Source organism: Triturus cristatus, chromosome 4_1 (genome assembly GCF_964204655.1).
Source record: "Triturus cristatus chromosome 4_1, aTriCri1.1, whole genome shotgun sequence".
Classification (NCBI taxonomy): domain Eukaryota; kingdom Metazoa; phylum Chordata; class Amphibia; order Caudata; family Salamandridae; genus Triturus; species Triturus cristatus.
The window spans coordinates 432,131,611-432,155,194 of record NC_140585.1 but is presented as its reverse complement, the minus strand read 5'-3'; the positions used below and the strand labels follow the sequence as shown (position 1 = coordinate 432,155,194).

Here is a 23,584-nt window from a genome sequence, read left to right as displayed (position 1 = left end):
AAATAAATAATAACACACTTACAGTACACAAAGCTTCTTCTGTAAAAAGGGTAGGTCAAATAAATAAGCTCAGATCATAAATAATCAATGAATAAATAGATGTGCATAAAATACATAGGCAAATAAATACTGTGAGGGAATAAATACTGTGAGACAATAAATACTGTGAGACAATAAATACGGTGAGACAATAAATACGGTGAGACAATAAATACTGTGAGACAATAAATAGGATAAATACAAAGAATACAATACTCTCAATAAATATACGCCATCAGACCATTTTCAAATCAGGTCACATTTGTGAGGTACTATGGGTTGATCTGGCCCAATCACAGCTTGTGGTTATGTGGATGGCCTGAGGGTGTCTCACCTAGCTTGGATAAGGCTGAGGCTAAAGCTGAGGTAGATCTAGGGTAATCTAGGAATCTGGCTCTCCCAAACTACACAACCCCTCACACAGGTCACTGTATCAGTCTCAGTCCACCCCTGGCACTTCCAGGCTGGTCCTAACACCTCTCTAGCCCCTAGGATGGTCTCTTAGGGCTCCACAGGGCCTTAGGCGCCCTCTATTCCACTTACTGCCCTCTTTATGAACTTCCGACTCCGCCGGAGTCGTGTCGACGCCGTGAGGCGGTTCCGGTTCGATGTCGCTAGCCGGCCTCGGCTCGATGTCAGTTCTTGTTGACGCCGCGAGGCGGTTCCGGATCGATGTCGGCGGTCGGCCTCGGCTCGATGTCAGTTCCTGTCGACGCCGTGAGGTGGTTCCGGATCGATGTCGGCGAGCGGCCTCGGCTCGATGTCGCTGGGCAGCCTCGATTCGATGTCGGTCTCCGGCGTCACAGGGACTCGATCTCCCTACTTCCGGGTGTCTCCGGAGTGCGACCTCCACTCCCGACCTCCGGTGCTCTTCCCTTCAGGTTCCGGCTACTCCGGAGTGCGATCTCTACTCCCGACCTCCGATGCTCCTTTCCTCAGGTTCCGGCGACTCCGGAGTGCGATCTCCACTCCCGACCTCCGGCACGATTCACCTCGGTCTCCGGCGACTCCGGAGGGCGGACTTCACTCCCCCGTCGACGCCGCACACTCGACCTCAGGTGACTTCCTCCTCGACCTCTGGTGTCTCCACGACCTCCGTCGGCGCCCTCTCTCGACCTCTGGCGGCTCCGGGTACGACGTCTGCTTTCCAGTCAGCGCCGCTTCTTCGCCTCCGGCCCCAGGTCTCTAGGCTTCTCGCGTCGAACTCCAGGAAGATACCAATAGACAGGTCAGGAACTTGCTGTTCTTTACTTCCAAGGCCTGTTCCGGCTGTTCAGGTCCTTGAGTTGGTTCTTCTTGACTTTATCCCACACAGGGCTCCAGGCTGGGCTCAGTCAGTAGGGACTAGTATCAAGGGTGGGTTTCTGGACCCCACTCCAGGCACAAGTTTCCACCCCTGCTGCCTCACTCCTTCCTCCTTCAGTGTTGTGCTGCTCTCCCTTCACCAGTCAGGTGCCAACTGCCTACTCCAACTGCCAACGCTGAGCTGGCTTCCCAACATTCTAAACCTGCCTCACACTGTCACAGGGTTCTAGAATGTTCTGGAAGGTACTAGTAGGTTCCAGTGATGTCACAGGTGACAATGGGTGGCCACCATTTTGTGTTTCAGGCCCTCAGACAGAAGTTCCAGGGGTAGGGAAAATGGCTCCCTGACCCTGCATCAACACTAAAAAGTCTGGTGGTTCCCAAAAAGGAAAAATACTAACAGGGTTTGAGGCAAAAGTGGGACAAAATAAATAATGATGAGGAGGGACCACCCAAAGGGCTGACGGGTCTAACAGTGTCTCACAGCCACCACGCTGACAGGAACTCGAGCAGCGACGGTGAATGAGGTGATGATTAGCGCTTTTAGCACAGCGCTTCAGGGCTCAGCGCCTCAGGGAATGACAGCGCCCATCAAGTTGAGTGCTTCTAGCGCGTAGCACTGGAGTCTGACAGGGTAACAGCGCTGGCAGAGTCAATGAGGGGGCTCTGGGGAGGATACTCGGTTGATTCCCCAGCAGTCCTTCGTTCAGGTGGTGGTTTCTTGTGGCGCTGATGGTTCGTTGCCCTTTTTCCCAGTTGAGGGGTTGGTTAAGGCAGTGAGGGGGGGGGGGGGTGAGTTGGAGGAGGCTGTCAGTCAGGCCTTTCTGGATGGTCCCCTGGGGATTCCCTCACACTGGGCCAGGTCAGTGGTTTTGGTCAGGATTCCTCCCACAGCTTATAGGGCAAGGCCTAGACCCAGTCACCCCTAGTGGTATAGGTGCCCCTTCCCCCTTCCGCCTAAAACTCCAGTACAAGGTCTCCCCAGGTCAGTGATGCCCCAACTGACTAGAAAGTTTCCCGCCCTTTCTTTATATACTCCCAGGTCAGGTGACCACTCTCTATTCCGGAAGGTTCCAGGGGCTTCCACATTCTAGCTATGGTCAGGGGAGGCAGGCTGGTGATGTAACAATAATTGGTGGTTCTAGCCAGCTCCTGACAACTAGGGCGCTACTAGAAAGACCGCTCCGCCTGAGCAGGGGGTCTGTGGCAGCCATGTTTGTAGTAGAGAGCACCTGCACCTTAGCATTGGTTAGCAATGGTAAGGTGCCCGGAGACCTAGGGCCAACCAAAAAGAGGGTGATAAAAACGAGGCAAGGGCAAAAAAAAAACGGGAAAGACCACCCTAGGGCGGACAGGTCTAACAGTATCCAAATATGTTACCAAAAGGCTAAACGTACTCTTACAGTTCCCCCTAGAGCGCACTCCACACGTAAAATAGGGGCTTCTATGGCATTCTTAGGGAACATCCCCTTAGAAGACATTTGCAAAGCAGCCACATGGTCTACTACACACACCTTCACTAAGCACTACTGTGTCGATGTGCAATCCAAACAACAAGCTTCAGTAGGCCAAGCTGTCCTAAAAACTCTATTCCAAACTGCTGCAACTGATACAGGTGACCACCGCTAGGGGAGACACTGCTATATAGTCTATCCTTAGTGTGTGATCTGGAGCTCATATGCCTCGAACGGAATATGCTACTTACCAGTATGCATCTGTTCTTGCATGTAGAGCTGCAGAGCCACACACGCCCACCCGCCTCCCCGGGACCTGTATCTGTTCCAGCATTGTCTTAATTAGACACTACACATGGACATCCTTTCTCTCTACTTCTTATACACTCCATCATTTCCCATCATGGCGAAAAACAATCTGAGGAGGGAGTGGATGCCCATGCGCACTGTTGTCCAGAGGAGGAGTCACCTATCTCGTGACCAAAGACTTCTTCCGAAGACGACAACAACCTGCAATCATCCGAGCTCAACACCAGATGGCGATCTTATCTTTAGTGTGTGGCTCTGCAGCTCTACATGCCAAGACCAGATGCATACTAGTAAGTAGCATATTCCATTTTTCTATCTTACCAGGTAAGGTACGGAAATCGCAACACTTTTATGTATCATAGGACAGACGATGTAATTCACAAAAGTCCATGTGCACCTTTGTCGGTGCCTTTTCCCACTCATCTACCCAACTTGCCAGTCTGTCTCCACCCATTTCTCTGATCTTGTGAGAACAGAACATATTTGCACAGCACACACTACCGTACACAAGTTTTTTTTTCCCCTTCTTTCTGGCAACCAGAACTTTACTTAATTTATTGACTTCATTGATTTATGGTTTCTTGCCTATGCTTTAGGTCAAAGATGTCATGAAATGCTGCACTTGTCAATTCCATTTCTCAGGAACTGATCCACAATTCTATTTCTTATAGGGCCTATGTGCCAAGCATTCTGTTCTATCTTTCTTGATGTGCCAATACCTTTCAGTCAGGAACTGTCAGCATTGGAAAGTTGACTTCTTCATAATGCTGTTGGAGATATGATACTGGCACGTATGGCAGCCAAACCTAGGTAGACCGGTTCCCTTCACACGGGCTGATTTTTGCTAACTTATATAAACATATCACAGATTTAGGTGTGTGACTCTAATATATGCTTTATCACTGGCTGTGGGCCCCAGAGCACTGTTTTACGTATATATTTTGTCCATGAATATATGTAGACAGTGTCCATATGTCCTAATTCTCTCATTGCCCCTGCTTTGTCATTTAGGTTCTTTGTTTCTCAAACATCAACTACATATGTCCCAAACATCTGTTCCTAATTCAATTGCTCATCAATGAGGTCTATGTTATGCCAAATGCTGACCCTTATCTAATCTTCCTATATATTAATAACCTATACCTTAGGTTTAGCAATGTCATCCTGATCAGTGCCCTCTCCAAGAGAATGTTTTGATGGGGCTGTTGTGCCTGTCTGGGTCTTCCACATTGTATGTATCTTTTTCCTTTCTTCGTCTGTTAAGTCTTTTTAGGGTCACATCCAGTATGATTGTTTTTTTTTCTTGAGAATAGCCTTTATGGGAAAGAACATCCACTTCAGGTCTGTATTGCAGCATCTTAAGTTGCAAAATGGGTTGAAAGTGTACAACATGAATGAAAACCTGCAGCATATTAGGCCTATATTGAAGCTGTGAAAAAGATATCCTGTCCCTTTAAGATTTGAAGAGCTTTCCCTACCCATGAAGCACTGTACTGGCAGTTGCCTCACATAGCAAGTTCTTTTTTACAGTATGGAAGCAATGTGCGGAGTTGTTTCCAGTGCCCAACCCAAATTAGCTGGAGTGGGAGAGCTGGGAGCTAAAGAGTAGTTTATGACTTCAATGAAGATTCCTACGATGCAGAACTCAACTGCATGTAAGTAACCTTTTCTTCTGCATCATACAATCTTCATTGATAGTCATAAATGCTTGAATAGAGCAGCAGGCGAACTGAAGTTATAAAAAGTGGCTTGTGGGAAACCGCATAATATTTATATATGTAATCTAGAGTTAGACCACACCACCCCAAGTGTACAGGAATGTATCACTTTAACAGATTTCAGAGTGTTTCCTGACCCAATCTAGAATCTGCTTAAGTGTCTGAGTCTAGGCTATAGTGTCCAGAAAATGTTGACTGCTATTGAAAATGACATTTTTAAACAGTCTTTGACCATTAACTGTCCAGGCCGTAGAATGATTATTTCTCAGGCTGGTGTCTGTCAGTTTTCAAAGAATTTTGGGATTTTTAATCTGTGGCAAATACACAATTTAATTTTTGTTTCAATTGTCATGGAAAGTTTTTGGTTATTGTTGAGTGTTTATGATTTATTCACACTGTTCAGTCATAAATCTGAGAGTAATGCACTGTACTCTTTGTTTAATCCTAAATTGCTGCATTGCTATCAGAAACCATGTTAGCTCATCGCACTGTGTCACAGAAGTGGAGTTCCAGTATGGCAGAGACCAAAGAGCCAGCCATGAAAGTAATATGCTTTTCCAATTACCGGGGCTCAGATGGTTTGAGCCACCAAAGAACCTTATTAAAAATCATTTGCATTATTGAGATGTTAAAAACTGAATTCTAATGGATACATCTGCCAGTGGATTCCTCACCTTGTGAATATCCCCTGCGCCAGCAACGTTCGGAAACTTTTGTAGCAGTCCACGCCAATGTGGTCGAAGACTACGTCACAGAGACACGGCTCCGCTCGCGACTCCGCTGACGTCATCGGCTCCATAAGAAGACCTCATCGGCGTGATGACGTCAGTTCCCTTTTTTCCGCGCCGACGACGCCAAGGGATTTCGGGAATCGTTACTAGTGGCATTACTTGTTGTGTATTTACTGGAATTTCTCTGTTCTTCTTTGAAAATGTCAACGAGGAAGTCTGGTTTCAAGCCTTGCCGAGAATGTGGCAAGCACATGTCTATCACCGACCCGCACGACAATTGTGTTTGGTGTTTGTCTTCAGACCACGATGTGGAAGGTTGCTCAAGCTGTCGTAAAATGAGCTCGAAGGCGCTTAAAGAAAGAGAGGCAAAGCTCTTCATCGCCCGAATGAAGAAGAAGGAAAAAAGAGGAAGAAGGAGGTCTGGATCCAGGTCGAGGTTGAGGTCGGCGTATAAGTCGACTTCGGGGCATGCTTCAAAGAGTAAGAAGCATAAAAAGAAGAGGAGGCATTCTTCGCATCATCACTCCGATAAAGGTTCGGCTTCGAAGACGAAGTCGCCTACTCGACGTCGGAGAGAGTCAGTGTCTTCTTCTCCAGTCCCGGCTTCGCCTACAACTCCTTCTTCTCCGGTGACTTCGCCGGTTCCGGCTGCTTCTCCAGTGCCGGTGTCCTCTCCGACGCCGGTTCCATCTCCGGCTCCAGCGAGTCCTCCGACTCTGGTCCCGGATGAGGATTGTCAGGCTCCGGGTGAGACTGTGACGCCGCTTGTTCCACCGTCAGCGCCGGCAGGCCCGAGTCCGGTGTTACCTGACCAGTATCCTGCTTTTCCTGGTCCAGGTCAGGACCCTACGCATTACCTAAATGCTATGTATGGGGTGTTTTCAAGGGCAATGTATAACCCTGGTGCACCTATGGGTCCGATGGCTTTCAAGTTGGGAGTGCCGCAGGTCTACCCTCAAGCTCCGTTTATGCCATTCTTTCCAGCGACGCCATCTTGGCAGCTACCGGCGCCGAGAACATCGACGCCGCTTCCCTCTTCACCGGCGCCGACTCGACTTCGTTCGACGCCGGCTGATCCGCGTTCGACGCCGCTGCCGGCGCCGTCGGATTCGCACACGGCGCCGCCGGCGCCGCAGATCCGGATTCGTTCAAGGAGGGAAGCACAGAGAGTGGTGGATGAGAGACGCTTTCTGTTGGAAGAGGCTGAAGAGGGAGAGTTGGTGGAATCTGATGATGTGTTTGAAGAGTTAAAGGAGGCAAGTGGACTGGAATTGTCTCCAGAGTGGGAGATCACTCCACCATCGGATGAACCCTCTAAAGAAGCAGCACCGTATCATGCGGTGATTAGAAAAGCTGCGGAATTGTTGGATCTCCAATTACCAACAACAGAATTTAAATCTAATATTCTTACTGAGGTGTTGCATTCACCTACTGCTGTCTCGGAACCCTTGCTACCCTTTAACGAGGCTATTATGGAACCTGTGCTAGAGGTATGGTGCAAGCTTTTTTCAGCTCCTGCAGTCTCCAGGGCAGTCGCAAGGAGGTATAGAGTGGCTCCGGGGGATCCTGAATTTTTAACTTCGCACCCTTCGCCTGAAAGCTTGGTAGTTCAGGCGGCTTGTTCGGGACGATCAAAAGGGGTTATTTCCTCAGGTTCCAGGAGACAGGGAGGCCAAGAAGGTGGACCAATCTGCCAAAAAGGTCTTCTCATCAGCCAGTATGGCTCTTGAGTCAACAAATGCAACGTGTTTGTTGGGGCGCTATATCCATGCGCTTATGGACTCTGCAAAGAAGTTGGCACCAAAGCTGTCAGAAGAGGATAGGGCCGGCTTCAATGAAGTACTGACTGATGCCCAGGCGGCTGCTCGCCAAGTTATCCAAAGTGGTCTGGACACAGCAGACTCAGTTGCCAGAGTCATGGGGTTTTCGGTCGCCACCAGGACTGGTGCGTGGCTAAAGTCCTCTGAATTCTCCTCTGATGTGCAGTCAACTTTATTAGACTTGCCTTTTGATGGGTCTGGTTTGTTCGCGAAGAAGGCGGATGCTGCTCTCGAACGATTCAAGGAGAGTAAGGCTACGGCTAGGTCGTTGGGCCTTCAATCCTAGCCGAGAGGAACTTTCAAAAGGTATAGAGGCTTTGGAAGGGTGACTTTTCGCTCTTACAGACCAGTCCAGCAGCAACAACAACAGCAAGGCTCTTTGTCCAAGGGATACAGAGGAAGGGTTAGGGGTCGCTCACGTGGCAGTCAACTCTCCTCCTCCTCTTCCTCTTCCTCAGTCCCTCCCACCTCCGCAAAGCAGCCCTAGATTCGACATTCCGGATCATGCTGGTCCTGTGGGGGGCCGGCTTACCCATTTTCTACAAGATTGGGAATCTGTAACTACAGATCTCTGGGTTCTGGATCTTGTAGAAAATGGGTACGCCCTTCCCTTTCGGGAATTCCCTCCAAATTACCCTCCTTGCCAAGGTGCTTGCTCGGAGGACCACCGTCTTCTCCTGCAGGAGGAAGTCCTGAAGTTGTTTCAGAAAGGTGTGATAGAGGTGGTTCCGGAGCAGGAGAGGGGTCAGGGATGTTACTCCCGGTATTTTCTGATTCCGAAAAAGGACGGCAGGTTGCGTCCGATATTGGACCTCAGAATCCTGAACTTTTACCTGAAACAGGAGAAGTTCAAGATGCTCACCCTTGCGCAGGTTCTTCAGGCGCTGAATCAGGAGGACTGGATGGTGTCGCTCGACTTGCAGGATGCGTATTTCCACATCCCCATCCTGAAGTCGCACAGGAAGTACCTCCGGTTTACGGTAGGGTCGCAACATTATCAGTTTGCGGTCCTCCCGTTTGGTCTTACTTCGGCACCTCGAGTCTTCACAAAGGTGATGGCGGTGGTGGCAGCCCATCTCAGAAGGTCGGGGATTTCAGTTTTCCCTTATTTAGACGACTGGCTGATCAAGGCGGAGTCGTCGGAGAAGGTGCTGCGTCATCTGCAGGATACAACTCGGCTGTTGTACAAATTGGGTTTTTCGATCAACGTGCCCAAATCTCACCTGGTGCCCTCTCAGCGCAACCTGTTCATAGGTGCGGTACTGGACACTACTGTGTGTCGAGAATTCCCTCCTCCACAAAGGATTCTCGACATAAAGGAAATGATTCCTTTATTTTTCAACGGAGCTGTCGTTCCAGTTCTGAAGGTCCTTCGCCTGCTCGGTCTGTTCGCCTCCTGCATCCTGTTGGTCAACCATGCACGCTGGCACATGAGGGCGCTACAGTGGTGCCTCCGCAAGCAGTGGTATCAGCACAAGGGAGATCTCAGGGAGTCTGTGAGGATCTCCAGAGAAGCTGCAGCGGAAATGTCTTGGTGGAGAGTGGAGGGCAATCTGTCCCAAGGGAAGCCCTTCCATTTACCTCCATCGGTGGCCTCAGTGATTACGGATGCATCCACTTAGGGTGGGGTGCTCATCTGGGGGATCTGGAGATCAAGGGTCTTTGGTCTCCGGAGGAAAGGTTGCTTCACATCAACCTTCTGGAATTGCGGGCGATTCGTTTGGCACTAAAGGCCTTCCTCCCTTCCCTTCGCGGTCAGTCTGTTCAGGTCCTAACGGACAACACGACCGCGATGTGGTATATAAACAAACAGGGAGGGGTGGGGTCTCTTTGTCTCTGCAGAGAGGCCCTGTGTCTATGGTCCTGGGCTCAGGACCATCGGATTTGTCTGATGGCAAATCATCTGGCCGGGGTGTTGAACGTGCGTGCAGACAGTCTAAGTCGGCAGTTCTCCACCGACCACGAGTGGAGGCTTCATCCGGAGGTGGTTCGTCACGTCTTCCAGATGTGGGGAACTCCTCGGGTGGACCTGTTTGCCACTCACGAGAATGCTCACTGCCCGTCATTCTGCAGTCTCCAGTATCCGCTGCAGGGAGCGTTAGGGGACGCGTTTCAGTTGAGTTGGGGCTCACGACTCCTTTACGCGTTTCCTCCCATTCCCTTGATTCCTCGGGTTCTAAGGAAGATTCGCCAAGACCGGGCCCAAGTTATATTGGTCGCCCCGGATTGGCCAAGAAGGGTGTGGTACACAGATCTTCTCCACCTCTCCTCGTGCCCTCCGCTCTGTCTCCCTCTGAGGGCAGATCTCCTCTCGCAGTCGGAGGGGCAGGTTCTACACCCCCACCTCCAGAGCTTACACCTTCATGCCTGGAGATTGAACGGGGCAACCTGAATTCTTTCTCTCTCCCGCCAGATGTGGTGGATGTTATTTTATCGGCCAGGCGACACTCCACCAAATCCATATATTCCTATAGATGGTCTAAATTTGTACTCTGGTGTGGGGAGAGGTCAATTGATCCTTTGAAGGCTCGTTTGTCTAACATTTTGCAGTTTGCCCTTTCTCTTGCTCAGCAAGGCTTTGCTGTGGCCACTGTAAAGGGGTAGTTCTCATCCAGGGGATACTCATCAATAGTCATAATCTATGAATAATCCCCGCCCATGTGCGGGATCCCGAAGCATATAGAAAATATACATATATATATTCCACTCGCGGCGGAATGTACGTCTCCGCATCTCTCGACGCCGACCCCCTCGAGGGTGGCGGAGAGTGTCTCGACGTCGACGGAAGCCTCAACGTCGACGGAGACAGTCCAGACGTCACTGTACCAGCAACCTGCGAGCCCGCAGGGCTGCGCCTCGACGCCGACTTACTTTTGCGCGGCGGAGAATCTTGATGGTGGGATGAATCCCTCGACGTCGAAGTTCTCTGCCTCTTCGCCGGCACCCTCGACGTCGACGGTGAACCTCTTGGACTCCTGTTCTTTCTGGAGCCAGGGGAGCTGGTGTGTCGCCGTTTTTGTACTTGCGTAGCTGAAGGAGGTCTTGATTAAGAATGCTCGCCTTCACGACGGCTTCGTTCCCTCTCCAGTCCTGCATGTAATTTAATGCGCTCTCTGTCCCTCAGAGTGCGCTTAGAGAACTTCTGGCAGTGGGGACACTGGTCAGGATCGTGTTTAGATGGTAAACACACGATACACACAGAGTGTGGATCCGCCAGTGCCATCTTGTTGCCACAAGAAGGACATTTCCTCAATAAAGGAGACATTCTGACTGGAAAAAATTCGAAAATTCACTGGACACCAGGAGAATTATCCCTTAGAAGTCAGAAAACGTCGACAAAAGCTTGAAAAAGCTGTATTCCAAAATTTCAGTCAAAAAACTGAAGAGCTCAAGCTCCAGGATCCTCACAGAAGGAGCCGGAAAAAAGAACTGGCCCAACTGCCACCTGTAATACATCATGGGAGCAGGGGGTCTCAGGCAGGCCTTAAAGGCACGGTCCCCCTACTCCAATGCCTTAAAGGCAGGGTGTCAGTTTTCTTGTTTTCTTGATACTCTGCTGCAGCCTACTGGCGAATGCCTACAATTACATGTTGCTTTATGGCAATAAAGCAGTGCTGTGTTATGATTTGTCTATGCTTCCTTTTTTCCTTATGGGATAGGGGTGCACTACTATGCAAATATATGTAATTTACAGCATTGCCAGGTTTTGAACTTTGTTAGGCTGCAGTTATATGTTTTCACATATGTGTATATGTATATATATATATATATATATATATATATATATATATATATATATATATATATATATATATATATATATATATATATATATATTTTCTATATGCTCCGGGATCCCGCACATGGGCGGGGATTATTCATAGATTATGACTTTGATGAGTATACCCCTGGATGAGAACTAGGATTACAGGTAAGTAACTAATCCTTATCGGCTTTGTCGGCTTTCCTTTGTTTGCCGGATCAGCCGTCCTTGTTCAAATCGCCTGTTTTATGATTTCTGAAAGGCCTTACAAACAAGTTTCCTCCTACTCCCTTTATTGTGCCCCAATGGGACTTAAATCTTGTATTAACCTATCTTATGGGTTCTCCCTTCGAGCCCTTACATAAGTGTCCCTTGAGGCTGTTGTCTTTCAAGACAGTATTCCTTATCGCAATTACCTCGGCAAGGAGGGTAAGTGAGCTTTAAGCTCTTAGTTCAAAGCCCCCATTCTTGACCGTGCATGCTGAACGAATGGTACTCCGGATCAGGGCTGCGTTTTTGCCTAAGGTGGTAACTCTTTTCCACCTGGGACAATCCATTGCCCTTCCTTCTTTTTATCCTCCCCCTCATCCTTCCAAGGAGGAGGAGAGACTTCACCGTTTGGACCCTAAGAGGGCGGTGAGCTTTTACCTGGACAGGACAAAGGACATCAGGGTTGATGATCAGCTCTTCGTGGGCTTTGCTGGCTGCAGGAAAGGTCGAGCGGTGCACAAGCGCACCCTTTCCAGGTGGATTGTCTTGTGCATCAAGATTTGCTACTCTCTGGCTGGTAAGGAGCCTCCGGAGGGTTTAAGAGCTCATTCCACTAGAGCAAAGTCTTCCACCTCTGCTTTGACTAGGGGGGTTCCTGTGGAGGACATTGGGCCTCCCTTCACACCTTCGCAAAACATTATTGTTTGGACACCGAGGTGAGGAGGGACGGACATTTTGCTCGTTCCGTCCTTCAGGACTTTCTGGTGTAGAAGGGTGGACACCCTCCTCCGGGAGTGGGGACTGCTGTGGAATCTATTCACAAGGTGAGGAATCCACTGGCAGATGTATCCATCAGAAGAACAAGTTGCTTACCTTCGGTAACGCTTTTTCTGGTGGATACAGTATCTGCCTGTGGATTCCTCACTGACCCACCCGCCTCCCCGTTGTCCATCCTTCTATACCAGTGATTCTATATCAGTATTTCTATGCTGTGTTTCTATTGATGGTTTCAAATTGGTTTATTACTGTCAAGGAAGTGATGTTATTTCTATTCTCTACACTGTGTGTGTTAATATGCATATTGTGTACTGTGTATGCTGTTTATGTACATATTGCTGTCAGTCCGTCCGTGTGCCTCGAAGGCACGGAAAAAAGGGGCGGAACTGACGTCATCACGCCGATGAGGTCTTCTTATGGAGCCGATGATGTCAGCGGAGTCGCGAGCGGAGCCGTGTCTCTGTGACGTCGTCTTCGACCACATCGGCGTGGACTGCTACTAAAGTTTCCGAACGTTGCTGGCGCAGGGGATATTCACAAGGTGAGGAATCTACAGGCAGATACTGTATCCACCAGAAAAAGCGTTACCGAAGGTAAGTAACTTGTTCTTCTGTAACATAGATATACCTACCTCAATTCTAAATATTTAATTGATGTCATAACTTCATAAGCATACAATTCCTCAAGACTATAAGATTTCAGAGCTGAAAATTTCAGAAACCAAGATGAGAAACAGAAAGCAGTTGCAAAGTTTATTGAGAAAAAAGTCCTTCTAGTCGAAACACGACAACATTGGGAAGTCCAAAATAACATCAATGAATTTGACTTTGAAAGAAGAATGAGATATGGAAGGAGAGATACAGTACTGTGCCCAAAAAGACATTGACATCTTTGAAGGCTGAGAGAATCTTTAGGTGTTCTGAAGTCGGAAAATAAAAGATGTCAATTGGTGAAGCATCAAGTTTATTCAAAATTCATAGAAAGACAAGGCTCAACAGATCTAGAATGCAAAAATATACAGGCACTGTGGAAGACGTATACAGGCCTTTTCAGCCCCATCAAAACATTCTCTTGGAGAGGACCCTGACGGGGATAATGTTGCTCAACTTCTGGGATAGGTTATTGATGTAAGGAAGATTAGATAAGGTCAGCATATGGCATAATGTAGGCATAATCGATACACCCTTGCATTAGTAACAGCTGTTTGGGACATCTGTAGTTGATGTTTGAAAAACAATAAAAAAATCTAAATGACACAGCAAAGGCAATGGAGTAAATGCAGTAAAGAGATTTCTTTACAAACTCTCATCGCCTTAAGGAAGAGGGGAGTCTTGAAATCCAGATGCACCGAGTCACAATGCACCACAGAAAGGCAGTCCATGCTCCGAACCAAGCATATTAGTCTGTGCTCAGAACCTAGCACATCTTGGCAGCATACCACAAAGCAAAGGTATTTCTTTTCTGGTCATTTGGTGGTTGAGGGGTGGTAATAGAACAGAAAAGGTTCTGCTACCACTACAAACTAACTAAAAGACTCGGTCCACAAATAATAGTGTTGTGTGTCATGAGGACAGACTGAGGTATTACACAAAACAAAGAGAAAATATAACACCTGACACACGGGTGTTATTCATCATCAAGCATGTGTACTATAATCAATTGATGTTAAAACATTTTTTTTTTCTAAATTACAATTGACCCAAAGATAAAGTGTAACAAAAATTACCATAGTTGTGTATTTCAACAGGTGATACAAGAATCTGTTCTCAATTAAAGAGTGCCACACAAAGAGAGAGGAGCATACTCTGTGTATCAAAATAGGGCTTAATGCTATTTCCAGTACTGGACTTGAGCATCCTAAAGAATTCAAAGTGGCAACTATGCAGTGTGTCACCCCACCTGCTGTAGAAAAAGTATTTCCTACCAACCATAGAGATGAAAGATGCATATTCCTCTAAATATAAACTAAATGAAAATATTCTTAGGATTTTGACGGGGTGCTGATTATCAGTTCATGATGTTGCCATCTAAGATCATATCTGGACCAAGAGTGTTTGAAAAAAAAAGCCTTGTGGAGACAGTGGCGGCTCCTCTTTTAAGGCGGAGCATCGCCCTACTGCTGCTGTGCAGCAGTAAAAGAAAGGAAAAATAAAATTATAACGCAATGTTATTATCAATTTATTCTGCCCTGCTGCGGCAGCATTCAGGCAGGCGGGGCTGCTCTGTTGACAAAGCAGGGGAGAAGTCGTGGGCACACTAAAGTGCACATGATGCTTTGATCGGCCGTCTCGGGCGGCCAAACAGTCATGTGGACTTTAGCATGTTCTCCATGCAGGCTGCATTACAGCCTGCATGGAGAACACGCACAAGCCCCCAGTCCCGTCTGCGTGACAAACAACGCTCTTAGACCATTCACTGCTCCGCATTGCAGTGTTGTGATTGGCTCTGGGGAGCCTGGGTGCTTCCTGCTCAGCGGAGAAGACGACGTGGGACTGAGTGGCGAGGAGGTAAGTTAATTTTTCTTTTTTTAATATTACACCCCCTTGCCCATGACAATCTCCCGCCCCCCATCATCCCAGATCTGTGCTGGCCACCACTGTTTGGAGGTGGACAGACTGCTAAGAAAATGGCATGCATCTTTTAAGTAATGAACTACTCATATGCACACATACATCGATCACATACATTTAACTTACCTAGACATTTGCTGGTGAAGGGGTGCTGACTCAAGCAACACAGTACTATATCAATTGAGGTTCACAGTGAACATTAACAAATTGTCCTCCTTTCCATCCCAGTAGAAATTGCCACAGAAATACCAGCTCTGAATTGTCACATATTTGATTAAACTATTCCACCAACAACACTGATGTCTCTAGTCGAAGTGTGTTACACATGACTATGATCATCGTTGCACCAAAGTGGGCTTGACAACCATGGAACTATTATCTCGTGATCATGTCTCAGCAGAAAATGTGGAGTTTGTTAATGCTATTTGTCAGAACGGAGCACACAGGAGCTACTGGGCTCAATCATCAGCTTTTTAGCATTTAACTCCTGATTGATGGAAAGTATGTTGAACAATGTCAAACATTCACCCCATTACAGATATTTGGATCTAAATCTATTGTTTTGCATATGGTTGGGTCCAAACCTGGGTGGCATAGTAAGCAAAAGAAAGATGGATTTAACCCAGACCTCTTGACTGGGGGTGAGTGGTTGAAGAGTGTCAGTACTCCGTCCATCATCTTGTTGTGTTTGCTATGTTCGCCCTAAGTGGCTATGGGTATGCCCAGATGTGGGTCCCTTGCTCGCTGTGCCACTGGATTCAAGTTAGCCTGGCTGATGAGGGGTGAAACCCTGAAACTGGTCCCAGAATGCTTGTTTCCAGTCCAAGCAGGACTTAGGCTGCCAGTTCGGGCTGGACTGTTCCCATGAGGAGCAGCATCAAGACTGATTTACATTTGGCTAGGTCCTAACTGGGGTGGCATAGTGAGCAAAAGAATGATGGATTAAACCCAGAAATGTTGACTGGGATGAGTGGTTGAAAAGTTACAGCAATCTGTCCATCATCTTGTTGTGTTTGCTATGGGCCCCTCTGGTATACAGGTGGGCTACTGGGCGATCGGCATCATGAAGTCTTTGGCAGAGGTCCCTCCTTGACTGTGGCGTTGCGGCACGGCACCACCCAAGGCTACGACCCTTATCGCACAGTAGTCTGATCACCACAGCCCTTTCTGGCATACGGGGTCCCCTTGTCTACAGTGCGCACAGACTCTGTCCCGATCGGCACAGCACACAGTTCAATTCAATTCACACCTTCACTCCTCTGGCATACATGGGTCACCAACTTTGTCCTGCACATGGGCAGTGACCCAATCGGTGCAGCAGCCCTCACACCTCGCAAAGGAAGTCCACTTGATAGAGCTCCTCACTGGACCTTGCTCCCTCCAGCTCTGTCCTCTTCTCCCAGGGCACATTGGTCTTGGCAAGCAGGCAGGTGGTGGTGCTCCAGGGCAGGTGGACTTGGAATCCCTGTGTGATGTTCTCACCCATCAGGGAAACTATCAGGCCTTGGCCGCAATCCTAATCATAAGCACGACTCTTGCAGGGAGTCTCCACCTCACACAGTCCGTCTTGCTGCTTGGCAGATTACAATTGCTGCTGTTTTACACTCCCCTTCTTATAGTCTGTTTCCATACTCCAAAGTTGATTTAGGTTCCGAGTCTTTGAAGTTTTATGTTGGGGGTCTGCTTCTTTTGAACTGTCCATTCCTCTGCTTTTTTGAAAAGCAGTCTGTCACAGCAGGAGTGACTCCAAAGCTAGTAGCCACACAAGACAGGCCATGGAAGTGACCAGATTTCACACCTTCATGTCAGCCACAGTGATATGTGCATCCAAAGGTTAGTCTAAGGCCCCAGCACTACCTTTTTTTTTCTTCTTTGCTGAGTTTTATATAGCGCGAACTTGAGCCAAATCCAATCAGGTATCAGAGCGCTTTACATAGCACCAGTTACGTTACATGAGGACGCACATTCATTTTTTTTGTTTTTGTTAGGCACGGGGAGATTAAGTGATTTGCCCAGAATCACAGGATGTTTTAGCGTTGTTACCGAGACTCGAACCCAGTTCCCCCAGGTCCGAGGTCGAGCGCCCTAACCGTTAGGCCAACTCCTCTCCTAGGCCAATTCTCATATCAGCTTCAGTCCCATCTTCTTTCTGAGATGTTCCCAGGCCCCTTCATTGTGAACTCTCACTGAATCAAAGAGCAGTCTGTGAAATGTACAAGAAGCCTGGCTCTCCCCTCTCTAGTGTGTGTCCTACTAAATGTACAGGAATTCAGCAATATACAAATCTGTCTGGGGGGGATTTCTCTACCTCCTCTCCATGCCTCTTCATGCAGGCCTGGGTCTCCCAAGGTGGAGCCCAGGGCCCTCCATATATTTTACCATCCACAGACACACATACATCTAGTGCATATCTAAACCTACACACGCACTGCACAGCACTGTATCCTTAAAGTATAGTTCCACTTATAGGCGCACATACATTTAACATGCATGCACCGCACATCACTACATCCTCCATGTATTGTACCCCTCATTGGCACATATGCACTCACCAGCAGAGATACACCAATACTGCTCTGCACAGCACTACAAAACAATCCTATGTAGGCCACGGATAAGTTAAGCACACATAAACAGAACTTTAAAAAAATTAGTGAGCCTGTAAACCTCACTCCAGTGAAAGGGGTTAGAATGGACCTCTTCACTCCCACTGGTCACTAGACAAAATGCTCCACCAAGAGCTTGTGCTGTTTAACTCCTGGTGGAGGCACATGCCTTTCACCACTATGAGGATAGCTCTTTGGGTGCCCCTCCGGGTCCAACAAGAGTGAAATCCGTGAGACAGGCCTAAGTCATGGTGCACACACATGATCTGTGTTTGCCTATGACAACAAAAATCAGCATTAAGGATCCAGGCATTAGTATAGTTAGGCACTCGGGGCCGGGGTGCACGTCCATTACCATGAAGAGGACTTCTCCACCCCAAAGCTACCAAACCTACTAGCAATGAAGAGGTACTGAGGAGGGAGAATATTTCATCCAGAAACTAGTAGCCTAAATCTAGTGATGTAGCCCCTGAAATGTAAGATTTTTAACACCTGAGCTTACTATAGAAATTTATCGACTGTAGTAATCTTATGTAATTACATGAATTTTGCATTGCGCTCATGATGTTAAATTCACAAAATTACTCATGGCTAATGGTAAACTTTTAATGTTGGAACAGTGAGAATAACTACAACATGTGCGGTTGTTGTTTTTGCACTATTTGTTTATGGAGCAAAATGCATCCTTGCCAAATTGGCATTTTGTTCAATTTCATAAATTTTTGTGGCATTTTCTATAATTACCTGAAAGCAAATTGCACCTGTTCTGCCCAACCCTAGTATGGATGTTATGAACAAGGCTCGAAGGTCAATAATACAGAAGTGTTGTGTCAAAACTGACATGCTACATGAACTAGTGCCATAGTAATATTTGCTAAGTACAAAAAAGGGACTCAAGGATTTTAGTTAAATACAGTATACATTTACTATACTAAGAAGGGCTAAGAATAAGATAGATGTGTTTACAGCATGTGTTGTTGTAGCTCAAGAGCTGTTCATTGGTCCCATTCCAAGTTGAAAACAAACAAAATTCTGATCAAGACTTCTGACTGCATATTCCTCACCTTTTGAATATTCCCTCATTTGTCAGACTATATGCAGAAAATCTTAAGTGGTATGCCTGCACACCTGCAGCTCCACTTGAATGATGATCCTCGCCGGAAGTGACAGGTTCGTGCCTATATAGGCAGGACCTGTGTGCACTCCAATCCGCTCTATCCCTAGTCTCTTTGCGACTGCTTTTTAAATTTCTTCTAGCATGCTAGGGCAATGTCCCTTCCAAAGTATACTAGGTTTAAGCCTTGTGGGCAATGTTGCAAGCAAATATCTGTGACTGATCTCCACTTGATTTGCATGTGGTATCCAGTGTCAGAACACTACTCCAAGAACTGCAGCAACTACGCTTCAATGCAACCAGAGGCTATCCGAGAGCGCAAGGTGAGGCTCTTTGTCCACAAGCATCGAAAGACCTTGCTTCGGTAGAGGTCATAGGGTAGATCCTGGCCCGCTCCCAAAGCCGATCCTACAACAGGTCATTATCAAGGTCCAATTGTTCCTATCAGTCCAATAAGAAGTGAAAAAAGTCCAAGCAGGACCTGACTCCATCCCACCACTCTCAATCTCCTGACTATGGACCCCAAAGAGCTGAGAGGCCTTCCATCAGAACCTACACTGATGTAGGCCATCATCTGCGTTCCCGAGCCCGTATAGACTTCAGTATTGAGCCCCCTTTCCGTCAACATGTCCCACACCGGAGCACGATCTGTTGACCACACCAAGCTGGACGATGTCCAGCCCGTAAAGCTGTCAAACTCTGAGATGGCGCTGCACCAACCTCGACTGAGCCACCTCTTATTACTCCACACATGGGCAAGCCTTCTGACAATGACACAGTACCTTTGCCTCAAGAGACCCCACATATGCATGATCTTTTTGGGAAAGGCATGTATGATACTGGACATGATTTTTTTCAGGCCTACAGTGAAGACAATTGATCCGAAGATATTTAAGATGTCAGTGGTCTGAACACTTTTTCAAACACCGGCTTGCTCTTGCTTCCAAGTCCTGCCACTGACGAGAGCGTGTCATTTTCTATGGTGATGTGGAAAGCTGTTGAAGTCTACAACTATGCACTCAAAAGGTAAAACTGAATGGATTGACTGAGGTGCTTTAACCGGGTCAGACTAGCACTGAGCCCTTAATTCCCCTTAATGAAGCCCACACCAATACTGTCTTGGGATCCTGGGCGAAGTCCTGTTCAGGGCTCCCGTCAGTCAGCTGCCAGGTGGCCCATGGACATTGCCCTACACCGCGGGATCCTGCCTTTCTGACCCATCATCCCTCAACTGAGATCTTGGTGGTGCTGGCTTTAACCAGTAAGGTGCACCCAAATGCGTTCCCTACTACTACTCCCGGCTGTGTATCCAAATGTTTGGAGACCTTTGGGAAGATAGTTTTTACAACTAAGAGTCTTGCATTGCCGGCTGTGAATGCCAGTTGCCTTCTAGGTCGTTATGCACACGCTGAATGGGACTTGCTAGCCCAGGTCTTGTCAATTGTCCCAGAGGAGGCGTTTGCTGTCCTTTAGCAGGCCATTCAGAATGGGCTTGAAGCAGCTAAGTTCACAACCCATTGCAGGCTAGACATCGCCGACTCTGCGGGCAGAGCCATTGACACTAGTGTGGCCATCCATAGGCATGCTTGGATACGATCCACTGCATTTTCGGTAGAAGTTCAGGCTTTAAAGAAAGCATGGCCACAACGCGTTATTTGAGCCTTTCTGCCACACCTCGCCAAGGACGCTCACAGTTTTGCCCCTGTTTGGCTATTATATGGGGTTTTCCACATCTCCAGCTTCTGCAACCCACTCCGCAGTCCTTCTAGATATGGTGTTTGTCTTTAGCTTGTTCTTCCGGTAACTTTGCTAAAGCCTTTTTTCTAAATGCAAAAAATACTAGGATTGTGCAATTCTCCTAAAATATCTACTTGTGCAATGGGCGGGATACTTTAGAAATTTACCTTTCTTCTAAAAAGGATATCCTTTTGGTTACATGCAGTGAGATAATAAATGATGGCAACATTTTTGTTACATATAATCTCACACGAAAGGGTCCAAGGAAGAATTGCGCTACTGGATAGAAGATTCTATCCTATATCTCTTCCTACGTATATACTACTCACACTGAATATAGGGTAGCGCTTTTCAAATATGTAAAAAAAACAGGCCGCTAATCAGGATTGGGCATAACAATTGTTATGGACGAAAACCCTCACTTACCCGAGGATGACATGCTTCATCATTGGGTTCCTCCAACATACGGGGACCGCAAGGTACCCCGTATGGGCTACGACTTTACCCAAAGAGGGAAGGAGCAGGAGTGCAAAGTATGTGTTGGAACTACCAACTCTGTATGGTAAGGAGGGGCAGAGTGCAGAAAAACAAAATAGTGTGACTTAAAAAACTATCTACTTAGGGGCAACATCTTTATTCTTCCTGCCTAAGTAGTAGTGCGTTAAAATGCAAGTTAATATAGGGTTGAAAAAATATACCCTATCTGGTGATCAACATGTTTCTGCCCAGATGACTGAATTGTTCAAGGCATTCATCAGGATCATCAAAAAAGTCACTCTGCTCATAAGGTGTTTAGAATATAATAAAATACTTAGGCCTTCATCTCTTGACCATCAATCGCAGTAGTTGTCTATGCGATGGAACTGGCGGCTCTGTAAGAACAATAGAACCATGTCTTTAAGAAAAGGCCATACACCCAAGTGCACCACAACTCCAATAAAGTGACCAAATTAAAAAATCTTACCTATAGCATAAAATTATTGTGTATACTCAACCATCTGCCGAGTTCCATACCACGTCAAATATGCTATTAGGAAATGTATATATTTGTTAATAACATAACCATTATAGCAGACACCAAAGCACCTGGTACACAAATATAGAATGGATTAATATTAAAAACAATAAGGCTGAAAGAGTATTGCAAAGTCGCCCAGTAGTGGTCTCAATTGCCATATACTACTCTAAATCATGAGCCTTCTATGTTGTTCTGTATAAGTACATGATATGTTATTAATACATGGGAAGCAGGAATCATTAACAATGATCTCAATGGTTATCAACCTATGTATATAACATATATAGCTTGTAATGGAGTTTGACTCATTGGATATTCGCATGTAGATTCTATTCCTGATATATCGTCGTTCTGGGAAAGTAAATTAAATGACTATTTGAACTTGGTTCCGATAGTTGGAGCGAAACACTCGAAACTCGAGAACCCAAAATCAAATAATAACTAACCAAAACGGGGTCTCATGCACAAGAGCGTATTGATATTAAAAACGCTTCACTTCCTACAAGGTATGCCACAAGCACAGTGCAGTTCGCTCACCTTCAGGACGTTCGGCTTCTCCTTGGAACTTCGGAGGGGAGAACCGGACTCAGCATTCACTCGATGTATTTATCCGGAAGTAAGTCCGGTATACGCGCCAACGTGCGTGTTACGTCACACGCGGCGCGTAAGCGTCTTATTGGCATGGTAACGGAGTGAAACAACCTCCGTATACCGCTAGAAGGTATAATGTGCAGATACAACAAACTTGTTGTTAGTGCGTGGAATGTGTACATCTGATGAACTAAATGTCGGTCTCTCATTACTTGATGCCCATCTTTTTTTACATCATTGCTTTGAAAATGGCCTCGATGATTATGCCAGGGCTCATATTAAAGCAACGTTTGTATTTTAGCAAAATTCTGTGCCAAGAACTCGAAAGTATCAATAAATTTATTGGTTTTTATTTGAAGGACCTGCAACAACCACCAGTATGCCCAACCACGGCTCCGTTCATCTTTTCTCCGCACCTATCTCGCTCCTTCCTCTTCTCAACATTCAACACTTGAGTTGAGGAGAGAGTGGATACTGCATATCTTCGCCCTTTAAATGAAACAGAACTACAATACAAACAGGCATAAGATGACCAATACAATAATCAAATACCCCCATGTCACAGCTTTGTAAAGAAACAAAGAGTAATAGAAATATATAACAAAATACACCTAACAATACAACTTTGATAGTAAACTAAAATGATAAAACATCATAATGAAATTTCAAGTAACCAGAGGTATAGCTTGTAAGACTACAGTCAGTTAACTTCAACTTCCTTAATCCATTCTGGATACCTTTTCACTCTTCTGGATGCCCTGACTACCCCTTTCTGTTCTTGCACTTGCCCTGATACCTCCCCTTCTGTTCCCAGATGCCTCCACACTTACTCTTGGCATAAACAAACGCTCCGGCAATTTCACATGTTCCTTTATATTTCATACATTTCTATCTGACAGTTCAACAACAAACCTTCTAATTCTCTAGACACACAATGGACTGGAAAACCTGGACATCACTTTCCTCACAAAATGTGCTAACTTGACTATAACTGTACTTTGTTGTCTGTAACAATTTCCAGAGGAACTCCTTCCCTGACAAAGATCTCCTCTAAGTACTCCATAATATTACTCTTCTCCACATGTTTCACAATTATAACCTCTGGCACGTCTGAGAAATAAATCAATTGCCACCAATGCAAACATGGCTCCTGAACCCAACGTAGCAAAAGGGTCCATAATATCCAAAGCAATCTTCTTCCAGGGACCATCGCCCTTTTCAATAATTTGAGAGGGAGAAGACCTCACCTTTTGTGACTTTTCACTCCTGGCACAACGCACACACTGCCTTACCAGCCTTCCACATCACAGTCCAGGTGCGGCCACCAAAGATCTTCTCCTCTTAACCCCACTCATTCCAGTATGCCCTTCATGGGCCAACTTTAAAACATCTTCTCTGAGCTTTGAGGGCACCACCAATACACCACCTCTGATGAGTGTGCCATCAAGTATGTATAATTCATTCTGAACTGCCTCATAAGATTTTCACTCTTCCTCCAAATTTCTCACTTGCTGCCTACCATGTTCAACAAACTCCATCACTTTCCTTAGTACTTCATCAGACTTGGTTTCCTCCATCCAGGTTTCTTGGGACAACTTTATTGTTATAACTTCGTCCACTTTGGCAACCATTTACTCATCTTCACCATTGTTTTCATCCAACAATGGCACCTGAGACCAACAGTCCGCCATGACATTCTTGGCACCTGGCACAAATTCTGCCCCTAAATTAAACTCTTGCAGTCTATATAGCCATTGGGCAATGCAAGGAATTGCTCTACCTGCCCCTTTAGTTGTAAACATGTCTACCAGTGGTTTGTGAT

General features: G+C 46.6%; 1 protein-coding gene across 1 annotated transcript in view; it reads left to right on the top strand.

Annotated features, from left to right (window-relative positions):
* PARP11 (poly(ADP-ribose) polymerase family member 11) overlaps nt 1–23,584 on the top strand; it is a 181,193-nt gene that overhangs the window by 77,270 nt on the left and 80,339 nt on the right. The gene's annotated exons all lie outside the window — the stretch shown is intronic.